This window comes from Oxyura jamaicensis, chromosome 2 (assembly GCF_011077185.1).
Source record: "Oxyura jamaicensis isolate SHBP4307 breed ruddy duck chromosome 2, BPBGC_Ojam_1.0, whole genome shotgun sequence".
NCBI classification, from domain to species: Eukaryota; Metazoa; Chordata; class Aves; order Anseriformes; family Anatidae; genus Oxyura; species Oxyura jamaicensis.
Genome location: NC_048894.1, coordinates 15938642 through 15949515, shown reverse-complemented (window position 1 = coordinate 15949515; position 10874 = coordinate 15938642). Strand labels below are relative to the sequence as shown.

The following is a 10874-nucleotide window of genomic DNA, read 5'->3' as shown; positions in this document are numbered from 1 at the left end:
GAAAGGTTCCCCTTCCCCCTCCACCACAAAGAATCTAACCCTGTTGGGGCAAACAGGCTGCTTGTGACCGACAATAGAGTTTTGTGTTCTGAAGACATAGCATAAATTATTCCCTCCCCTCCCCAAAGAGGTCTGGGAGAGAAAAAAACAAGGCCAAATAGCCTGGTTTCTGCACAGAAGCAAGACAGAAGTAGTGTAGCTTAACCACGTGTGTCTGCTGTAGTCTGTCTGACCTAGGACTGCCTGTAGTACCATAGGTTTTGGTAAGATTTTACAGCTTTATCCCAATTCCCAAAGCTGCGGCCTGGGAGCTAAAGGAAGCATTGACTGAAAAAGCTCAAGTGATGCTCTGTAAAGCATTTTATTTGTGGTACTTTACACTTTAAGGACTAGCCAATAGGCCATTGTATCAGTCACAATTATAGCCTTTCCCTTTTTAAAACAGGATCATGATTACAACCCTCAAGACTTCTGACCTTTCTTCCTGACTGCCTTTGAGTTGCTGGTCTCTAATTTCCCCTCCTTACCCTCCAGGGATTAAATCCTTTTTTTATTACTTAAGTTATTCTTTATCTGTGTTTCTGTCCCCCTCTTCCCCTGCTAACTTTGAATAGTCTGCAGGTTCCATTTTAAATGTAATCATTTGCCAGGCAGTACTACTGGAAACAACACCTTGAAATTGAGATCTTCCCTTTGCTTTTTAAATATTTGGAGCAGAAACTCAAACACAGCAGAAACTTTGAATGCTTGTTTATGACAGATCAAGACTCTGCGTGTGTTTGTTCTGTAGTGGTGATGATGAGGGGAAAATCATGTAATTGCATAAATTGTTCTACGGTAAGGCTTGATGATGCCTTCAGAAAGGTCTATTGAAATTCCTTCTGCTAGGAAATGACAAAAGTAGTTCTGAGACTTCTTGAGCTTCTGCTTTGCTGACAAAGGAGGAGCCTGGTCAGGGAAGAGAGGAGAGAAATGGCACATACTATTTGGCTTACCAGCTTCCATGAATATTAGCAGGAAGCTTCTGAATAATTGAGTAAAAATACACCTGGCTTAATACATTTAACATAGCCTTAAATTCCACATGCCTTTACAAACTGTGCTCCAAATGTTTGTTGCACAATCCAATTCATAAGAGGTTTTGATTTATCTGCACTGTGAACTTTTATTGAGCTCCCTTTTTAGAATAAGGATATGCTTTAACATCTGAGGAAGGTTGGGTCGCACATCTGTGAAACACAATAATGCCCAAACCAATGGTTTCGAGCACTCTCACGATTCGGGGGTGATGTGGGGAGAAGCAACTGTCAAGCAAATTACGTATTTCAGTACAGAAGAAGTGTTTATGCCTCTTGGTAATGGAATAATGCGTCACAAACTTTATATAGCTGTTGCAGTGTGCCAGTGTTGTCTGACTTGCAGCATTTGCTGAAGCAAGCTGACTGCACGCAATAGTTGTCTCATAAACCCCTCGTGGTTTGGGCTTCGGGAGTATGCGACTGCTTTCTTACACGGTGGCAGACTTTGAAGGGCTGGTTGTTGCATGCCTGGCGTCTTAATTCCAGTGCCATGTGGGAGGAGAGAAACAGGAGGAGATAAGGGAGAAAGAGGTTTTAAAGGCTAGAACCAACAAGGCCTGTGAAGAAGCATCCTGTCCGGCGGGGGGATTAATAGGCATCCTTAGCAGCAGCACTCAGATGTCTGCTGTGCCGATTAATCTCTGTAAAATGACCTAGATGGCTGGACCAACTGCAGGCTCGATACACTTTCTGTCAGCATAAAGCTGGTTTGTAATAAATATGCTGAGGAAGCAGCAGGAGTAATGGAACCTATTTGGGAACTGACGTGCCACTGGGTTTTCATAAATCCCTGGAAGTGTAACGCTGGCAAAATGAATATTCATAAACCAGGCTATTAAAACTTTAAGAGAACCTTGAGGGGGTGATGATGTCAGGCTGCGGAGATAATTATAGAGATGGTAAAATTCTTGTCTAACTAGGCTGAGCATACGCTCACAATAGTTTTTACACAATACGGCAATCAGAGGGAGCCACAGCATTGGATGTAGGCTCCCTGAGCTAAAAGTCTAGTGGTTAGAGGAGGGGAAGTATTTACATCCAGCTACTGTGCAAATAAATCGGCTTCAAGTAGTTGAGTAGCTGATTGTGTCTCTTGTGATTATTTTTGTTACTGAGTTGTTCACGATTTCTGGCTTGCTTGCCATAAAGTACCCTGCTGGGCTGGGAAGCTTGTGGTGGCTCTCAAAAATTGCCAGTTGTTGGTAGATGTGATGTTTTATCTGTGTCATTCGCTAAACTTGTTATGGGGGATACTAATACCACGATAACTGTACTTCTGGTAGTGATCAGTTTTAATGATTGTTGCTTTGTTTTAAGAGACTATGCCTCTTGAAAGCGCTATGAAAAATACCGTTTCTGTTCTGTAGGATAGCAGTAGTTTATAATGCTCTTAGAATTGCTGAGGGTTGGAGAGACCTCCAGAGGTCACGGTTCTGGTCTCATTTGGCAGAAACAAAATTAAAAAATTGCTAGCTTTTGCTGATGGTCACTGCGTTCTTAATTTTCCATGGTATTGATTAAAACTTAAGAAGTGCCAAAGCAAATCTCTCATATGTGATCCCACGGTGGTATGGTGGGCAAAAATGATGAGCTATTTGCAGTCAAGGTAGTCAAGTCCTAAATTTTAGGACCTTATGGAAATTAATATTACTTATAATGTAAGAAATAATGTTCCACTTTAAAAACAAAACAAAGCAACAACAACAAAAAAAAAAACAAGCACCACACATTTCCTTCCTTAAATAGAGAGGGTGCTAGGAAAGAACATGCTATTGTATTTCCTGAATCAAGATCTGTAACATAGGACCCTTTTAACAACACAACTGGTAGGAGGAAGAGGAATAAAAATAATACTTGGATTTTTTGAGGGGAGGGGATGTGGTGTAAAGCTAAAATCTAAACCAAGCTAAACTAGTAATTTGTTTGGGTCACGGAATTGAATGAGACAGCTGATTATCCCGTCTTCTGCCAGAGCAAGGAACAGCAAACACTGTAAGCATAGATGGAACAGTTTGTAAATACCAGCAAAAAGTCTGAGAACGACTGCAAATCTCAAAACATGCTGAGTAGGATTCTGAAGGTTTGGGAGGACTTCAGAAACAGTGCTGACTTGTTACGAAGTTGAAATCTTACTTTGAAAGAGGCAACTTTCAGCTGTGAGTAAGTAGTAGAGATGCTGTATAGCCATAAGGTTGCAAGAAGCCTTGAAGTTTGACAGATCAGAAATAAGGCTTGGAAGAGCTCTCACAAGCTGGGGGAGGGCAGCAGGAAATCACTAGTGTCCAGTGAGACTTGCTTCAGTTTTGAGAAAAGGAAAAATCGCTTCTTACCTCAGCTTTCAGCAGCCCTTGTTGTAGGGTGACTAAAGAGGCAATGTCTGCTTTTGGGTGTAAAGTTGGGCTGCCTTTTTACACTTGCTGTCAGAGGAAGAGGAAAATATGTTTGCCATGTATATAATGTCACCGTTTGCATCACTAAGTAAGTATGAAGTCTTCTGAGCTTATTCCTTGGCCTTGGATCCCTTGTTACGAGGTGACTCACGCTGCAGACTTGGTCTCTCTGCTCTCTCCCTTCCAGCTTTAGGCTCACCAAAGACACTAACTGTGTGGCCTCTCTATTGGAGATCAGTAGGGTAGAAGTAAAAATACACGTTTGCAAGATGTGTTTCATGATGGAAAGCAAGCTTCAACACTGTTCTGGACAAAAGCCTTTTGATTGTAACTGGCAGGCAGGCAAAACCATGTTGATTGCATCTGTGCAGGAGACAGCAAGGCTGCTTGTCAGGGAGAAAGGACCAAACAGATGCTGAGCCTCCATCACTGGTCTGTCCCCTGATAAGAAAATCCACTTTGTTTGAAGTCCAGGTTTCTCCTTAGCAAATTGAGTTTTTTTATTAGTTATTTCCCCTCCTTTCTCCCACAGCCTGATTATTATGTTGTGCTTGTCCTTGTTTTTCTTGTCTGAATTGTTTGGACTTTCCAGGTGGGGAATTGGCATTTGTGGGTAGATGCAGACCAGGTTTGGCTCAAGAGGTTCTTTGGGTGCCCTCCCAAGGTGAGCAGTATTCACAGGCATAGTGACGATATAATCAAACCTGCTGTCCATCAAAGGATGGATGCAGGTGAGATATTTCTTGGAACAATATTGTGTTTGCCATGGCAGCCAGGTATTTCTGTGAACAGCGTGGTCTGGAAAGGTTGGAAGTGAGTGGCCAGCTTGGTGGTGATGGTGCACTCAGTGCAAGTGCTGTAGGTATCTGCAGTGACTGGATAGCAATGTGAAAGTGAACATTTTTCCTCACCTCAACAATACTGAGCCAGTGCTCCCGGAGGAGCACAGGGGATAATCCAAGCTAAAGACTGTACAGAACGTGAACTTCAGCTTCTGAAACAAATGTTCTTTTTCTAAGGAAGATGAAAGTGCCTTTAAATAGATACCTTTGATTTCTATTTTCCTTCAATGCCTTTTTTTAAGGTTCTTTTATATGACCTTGGCAAGATCTGAGATGAAGAAGATGGGGGTGGGGGTTGCCTGGATGGGACTTACTTTTTGGAAAAAGACGCAATTAAAACTTGCTGAAGATATGGTAGCTCTCCTGGCTGAGAGCATTCCTTGGTGTGAGAGAAAGCAGAGTGAAGAAAGGAAACGCAAACATGCGGTGTGTGAGGTAGGGTGAGCATCCGAGGTGAGCAGCTTAAAATTCGTAAGTCTCCCGCTCTCCTCTGGTTCCCTCTGCTGCTTATGTTTCTGAGGCTCTTGGAAGATGGGACTATAAGGAACATGGCTGGCCTCGAGTCTTCGTTCTGTTTATTTTTGTCAAAGTGGGCTGGTCGGGGGGGTGTAAAAATAGTATCTCTTCCCTGTCTGTGGGAAGACGGGGATGTGATCCCAAGCGGTCATCGTGCAGGTATTACAGAGAACCCATGAGCACTAATGCCAACACGTGAGTTGGTTCCTGCATTTTGGTACAGCGATGGCGCCCAATTTGAAGCTTTATTCCCAGTCATTTGGCAGCATTTCAGTTAGCTGTTTGTCCCTCTCCCATTCATAACCAGTGCTGCTTGTGTGTTTCATGTGGCTGCATATATGTAGCTGGATCCAGCCCCTGCTTTCCAGCAAATACATTGCAGTGCTGAAGATAGCACTATGATGCAGGCAACAAGTATCCTGAGGAGTTACAGCTGGGTGAACTTGAAGCTTTGTAGGATTTCTGTGGTGCTCCTGTCTGCCTAAAAGCGGAGAGTAGATTTCTCCTCTTCCCTTTAATGATTAATAAGCAATTACAAAGGGGTTTTGTTTGATTGCTTTGTCAGACTGTAAATCCCGCATTTGTTTTTGTCTGTCCGGGGTTGTTTAGAGGAGCATATGGCTGTATCGATGGTGCAGGGCTGCCCCTCATTTTGCCAAGTTGTTATTTTGCATGTGGCTGGGCACTGTGTATGAAAAAGCCCTGCCCTGCCTGCTCGTGCATTGTTCCCAAATAAAGGCATGTCTGCACCGGGAGCTGAGCCTCCAGCTGCCGGACCTCAGGGAAAAAAAGGACTTTTACCCACGGACTGAAAGAGATGATTTATCTGCAACAAACCGTGCCTTCCCCAGCTCCCTTCTCTTTCTCAAATTAAATGAAAAGAGTTGCTTTTAAGCTTAAATAATGCAGACTAGTTACATGTTCATGCTCTGTAGCAAATAGTTTAAGCACCAGCCCTGAAGTCACCTCAAGCTTAGTGAAATGTCCAAACATTAAAAAAATATATAAAAAAATAGAGCAGTTTAGATCGAAAATGTTTCTGTTCCTGAAAGGTATTTAATAAGTGAGTTTTTCCTTGTATGTAAATTCTCATCTGCATGGTGAGTGGGAAGTTGAACAGGTACCTTTACGATGCAAGGCAGCAGTTTGGGTGGCTTTTTTTTTTTATATGCCAGAAGTGCTTTTAATCAGGGTTTAATTCCAAGTTGAAGTGGTATAATAGCGTTTTTGCTGTATGTTCTAAGGGCATAGCTAACATAAGGTTGTTAGGAAGAGGTAATTTATTAGACCAGCTGGTATAGGGGGGAAAAAATGAGACAAGCTTTCAGGCACACCAGCACTTCATCGCGTCTGAAATAGAAACAGAAGATTTCAAGGTTAAACAAGTTACAAAAAACTACTCCATTTAATGAGATATGGGTGGAACTGTCAAAGAGGAGCTTGCTGGTATGGTATTCCTTCGGCGGGGTGGGGAAGATAATTGATTTACAGGAGAAAGAAAGGAGTTTACAGTCTGGAGAGGCTATAAACCTATTACCTGGTGAGCACACAGCTTTTCTTCATGTCTAGGGGAGTTAGGAAAGTTCAGTTCTTTGTCGTCTCTTTGGAAGGTTTTATTTTTATTGGTTTTGTTTTGTCTTGTTTTTGAGAATTGAGATTGCAAGATCAGATTCATTTTTAGATAAGTAGTCAGGTTTCTTTAAAGGAACTTTATCAGGCAAATGTAGCTTCAAGCCTTCTTTGTCAACAGGTTTCTGTTAGCTTACAGTATTAAAGTACAAGGTTGCCTAGTGGTCAATTCATAGTTGTACAGTTAATAGCAAAATGGAAAAACAAAACAAAACAACAACAAACCTCTACTGTTTGTTTGTTTATTTTAAGACCAAAGTACTTGCTTCCAAAATCAGATCAAATTTATTCTAATAGAACCCCTGAACGTTAGTGGGTTGTTTGTTCCTTTTAATCTATAATTTTCCTCAGTAGGAACAAAATTCAGAGTTGAAATGCTAAGAAACAATTTCAAGGCTTTGCAAAACGACATATTCTTTGCTTGTTCTGCTAATAGAGCTGACAACATGTTTTTTTAGGCTTTGAATTAGGATGTCTTATCAAGGTGCTTGTTTCAATACATGTCTGGCGATGCGCTGTCAATGTATCTTAGACTGTACGCTGTGGAGGAGAGCAGAGGAAAACTATTCAGTGCTTTCTGAAGCTTTTCACTTTTTTTTTTTTTTTTTTCTGTAGTGCTGTACCCTAAAATGATTACTGTTATAGTTGTGTCAAATTAAACGTGTTAAAGGAGCAGTCATTATCTTCTGACTTGCTGCTCTGACTTGTTCCTTCATTTTAATGGGCTGCCTGTACAAATGCCCTCTAAGTTAACCCTTGTATATGTTAACAGTTGCTTTTAAAGTTATGATATCTGGCTTCATCATGCAAACCTGACTTTGCATATCAATTACAATGTTCAGAACGACTGATGCCATTTGAATGGTCCGGGAAGCAGCCTGTTCTCTTTCCCGAGTCCCAGCGCTGCGTGTTAAGAGGGCAGAGTTGTTTGCTCAGCTGTGTCCTGTCGGTACTGCAGGGGCTGCAGAGGTAACCCTTGCATTTAACCCAAGCTCTGGGTAGGTGGAGGAGGTCAGAAAAGCTTAATCTAATTTAGATAAATTGTGTGCCAGGAAAGGGATGTAGTTGTGCTAGCATTTGTCTTGCTCTGCTGGAAGCCAGCTTCCTCCAACCTGGTGACCCAACAGTGGAATAAAAAGTGTCATGTATTGGAAGCAGCTCGATGTGTATCGGATACATCGGATACATCATCCTCCCTGATCCTTGATGCTGTAGGGTAAGGCATATCTGTGTCTCAGCTTCCTTGGAGGCAGTTCTTCAGAAACTTCCCAGTATTGAGGTATGCTTAAATATCCCTTTCACGTGGCAGTTCAGTCATGGTGGCTAGAATGGGAGCCAGCATTTTTCTGTTTTGCTCTTTCAAGACTAATAACTCCTTGTAAATCCCTTCTACCACTGTCTGCTTTTGTAACCTGGCTTATGGATCTCAGGAGATTTCCTGAGAACCTAAGCTGAACACCAGGCTACCCTGCAACTGGTCTTGAGGCATTAGATAGCTTGAGTATGGCCTCTGTTTAACAAACTCCCAGGGAAGCGAATATTAAAAGCTTACACTAATACATCATTTTAAAATTTGACCAAAAAGAAGTAGCAGCACTACACATTCAAATAATTATTGATGTGGAACAAGTGACAGGAAAACTTGTCATCTAGTTGGAACTTACTGGAGTGCGGTGGCTTGGTTTTAACAAAGGTAAGGGCTTTGTGTGCTGGTCGTGCATCACGTAAGGGGCTTTCATTTATGGGAATTGTAGCCATCATGCTCTGTAAAGCTGCAATAAGAGGAATTCTAAATGGGAGCAGGGAAGAAAAAGAATAATTCCCAATTCCAGTGGACAGTGATGGGTATAACTATGCACTGGTTTAACATAATGGAACCCCAAATGTGTTCTGAGTTCTCATTCTCACTGTATTGTTTTCTAAATCCTGCCTCCTAGCAGAGGTCACTGAAAAGAAGTCAAAGCTCTGCTACAGTCTCTAAATTTGGAAACTGCAGTATCCTGTATGGAGTCTGTACTTGTTTATCTTCTTTGCAATGTAAGTTATTAAGGCAGAAAAATAAATGTGTGTCTCAGAACAGGAGTAGTTAAGCCATCAGATAAGGCAATAGAAATAAAATGTAAGCTTTATTTTGGGGTGGTGGTGGTAAATTTGTCACGTTATTTAACAAGGCAAGTTACTGGGCGTTCCTTTTAAGGTACTTGCCACAAAGTAGTGAACGTGAAATGCCCTCAGTGACATGCTTTCACCCTTTAGGAAGAAAACTACCTGGCCTACCAATTTATCACTAATGCAAAGAAACAACTGCTTGACTTTTTAAATAAAACAGGCAGTGGTGTACACTGATGCAGATTACTGGCATTCCTGCTGCTGATTCACCTTGGCATCATTTAGTCTCCTCGATTCTTTTCCCTGCCTTTCTATGTTTGGAAGTCATTTTTCAAGTTTCCTTACCAAGCTGCCTGCCTCCTGTTTTCTCTTTGCTTCCTGATTACAGGATGAGAAGATTGTACGGGTAAATAAGACCCTTTCCATCAAAGGCTTTGTGTTTATTCTAACAGAAAAATTTCTCAGTCTGTAGCTGAAACAAATCTAAGAAGTGGAAAAGAAGAAACAAACAAACAAACCCCACAACATAACTATATATATATATATCTTCTTTCCTTTGGGCCCTCTGTAGAAAACAGTTCCTATGTAGATGGTTTTTACCTACCCTCAGACCCTTGAAATATCAGAAACTGTGGACACTCTCATACCGTTCCTCATAATGACTTGAAAGAAATAAAGATAATCTTGGCAATCAAAAAAGCTCAAAAAGTCAACTAGCTGAGAACTTACATATGCCAAAGTCTTTAATACAATGCTTTTTTCCTCCCTTGAGAAAAGTGTGAATTTGACTATAAAAATGAAATTGTTTTCCAAGTGAAATCCCTATATAGTGTCCTCTCTAGGAGCGGTTGTCTAGTTTTGGTCAGCCTTTATTAAATAGCATTCTGGTGCTCCAGATCTTCTTGGACAGGGCTTTGTTATTTTACTGCATATTGTGAGCTAATGCAACTCCTGGACTTGCTCCAGTCTGTGCTGTCTGAAATACAGACTTCGGGTATAAGCTGCTGATTATGGTTTCAGACTTCCCAGGAAACAAAAATAAAGACCTGAAGAAAATGCTGCAGCTTTTCATAGTGATCTCATGCATGGCCACATGCAGTCAGGATGTTTAAGGTTCTTGTGCCGGGTTTTAATGCAGGCATACTTTCCATGGGAGTTCAAAATACTACTGTAGTTTGACTTAAAGCCATTGGCAAGCAATGCACTTACAAGATAGTCTAAATGTCTTGAATTGTAGCCTTGACTGAGCTCTTTTCAGTTTACTTGACTATTTGAGAGCTTGATTTTGAAGTCAAAGCGAGATAAGTGTATGCTGAAGTGTGATACAAATTGTTAAATAATTTATTTGGAGAAAATGATGATTACCTAGATTTTCTCCTGCTTTTTTTTTTATACTTTGTTTTTTCACTAACACATGTAGCACATATAAAGATCGGGCCAGGTGTAGAAACGCAGTGAGGAAAACAAGCATCTTGCTTGGACTTCAAAATCCTTTGCATGGAGCGCCAGTACTGCTGGTGTGCTGAAATCAAGTTCCCAAATGGCTCCCAGAGGCTCCGTGCTGCAGGAAGGAGGGCTGTTCTTGTGCCATAAGGTTGCCTTCTGCAGACCCTGTGAGCGGGGCATTGTGCTAACAATGAACTTGATGCATTTCAGTGAATTTCTTGTGTGACTGCCCCACATATGCTGTTGAAGTGCTGAAGCTTATGTAAAATCTCTCTTTAGTGCTTGGATCAGGAGCTGAGCGTACAGCCTTAGTGGTGGCTGTGATGCCTGTGAGGGTTGATGGGGTGTTTTTAACTACAAGGGGGTCCATATACCCCCAAATTCTCCACCTCTCATCGCTCTGCAGAACTGCGAGGACTTGGATTTGGAGAAGGCAGTGTGGGTGGGAAGAGAAGTCTTGCTGCAGCGTGGGCCCTATTTTGCTTCTGGGCTTTGCAACCCATGCTGAGCTCTGTCCTGCTGTAGCTAAGCGTATTGTTCCTGCCTTGACCAAGTTAGCTGAACATCTCGCTCAGCAGCAGACTGCATCCAGACGTGACGGAGGGTTTTGTAGCATCACCTGGCACAGGGCTACGTACCACTATGCCTGCTGGCTAAGAAGCTCCGTAGTGTGCCTGTCTGTGATTTAGGTGATAATGTGCTGTTCCTCAGCAGTGTTTTTCCTCACCTCAAGGCAAATGCTGCTGCAGGTATATTTTCAGAACTTGGGCTGCACAGCCTGCCTTGCAGAGACCTAGTCCAGCACCCAGCAACATGGAATCCTTCCTGTAACTAGTTGTTTCTGTATTACTATAATACCTGGT

The 10874-nt window shown here is 42.0% G+C and overlaps 1 protein-coding gene across 16 annotated transcripts in view; it reads left to right on the top strand.

Annotated features, from left to right (window-relative positions):
• Positions 1–10874, top strand: part of SVIL (supervillin) — a 137694-nt gene that overhangs the window by 45037 nt on the left and 81783 nt on the right. The window contains exon 1 of one of the 16 annotated variants that reach the window (XM_035318899.1): positions 6191–6367. The exons of the other annotated variants lie outside the window; for them this stretch is intronic. The gene's annotated coding sequence lies outside the window, so the exon portion shown is untranslated. Of the gene's footprint in view, positions 1–6190; positions 6368–10874 lie in introns of those variants that run through there. 16 annotated transcript variants of the gene reach the window in all.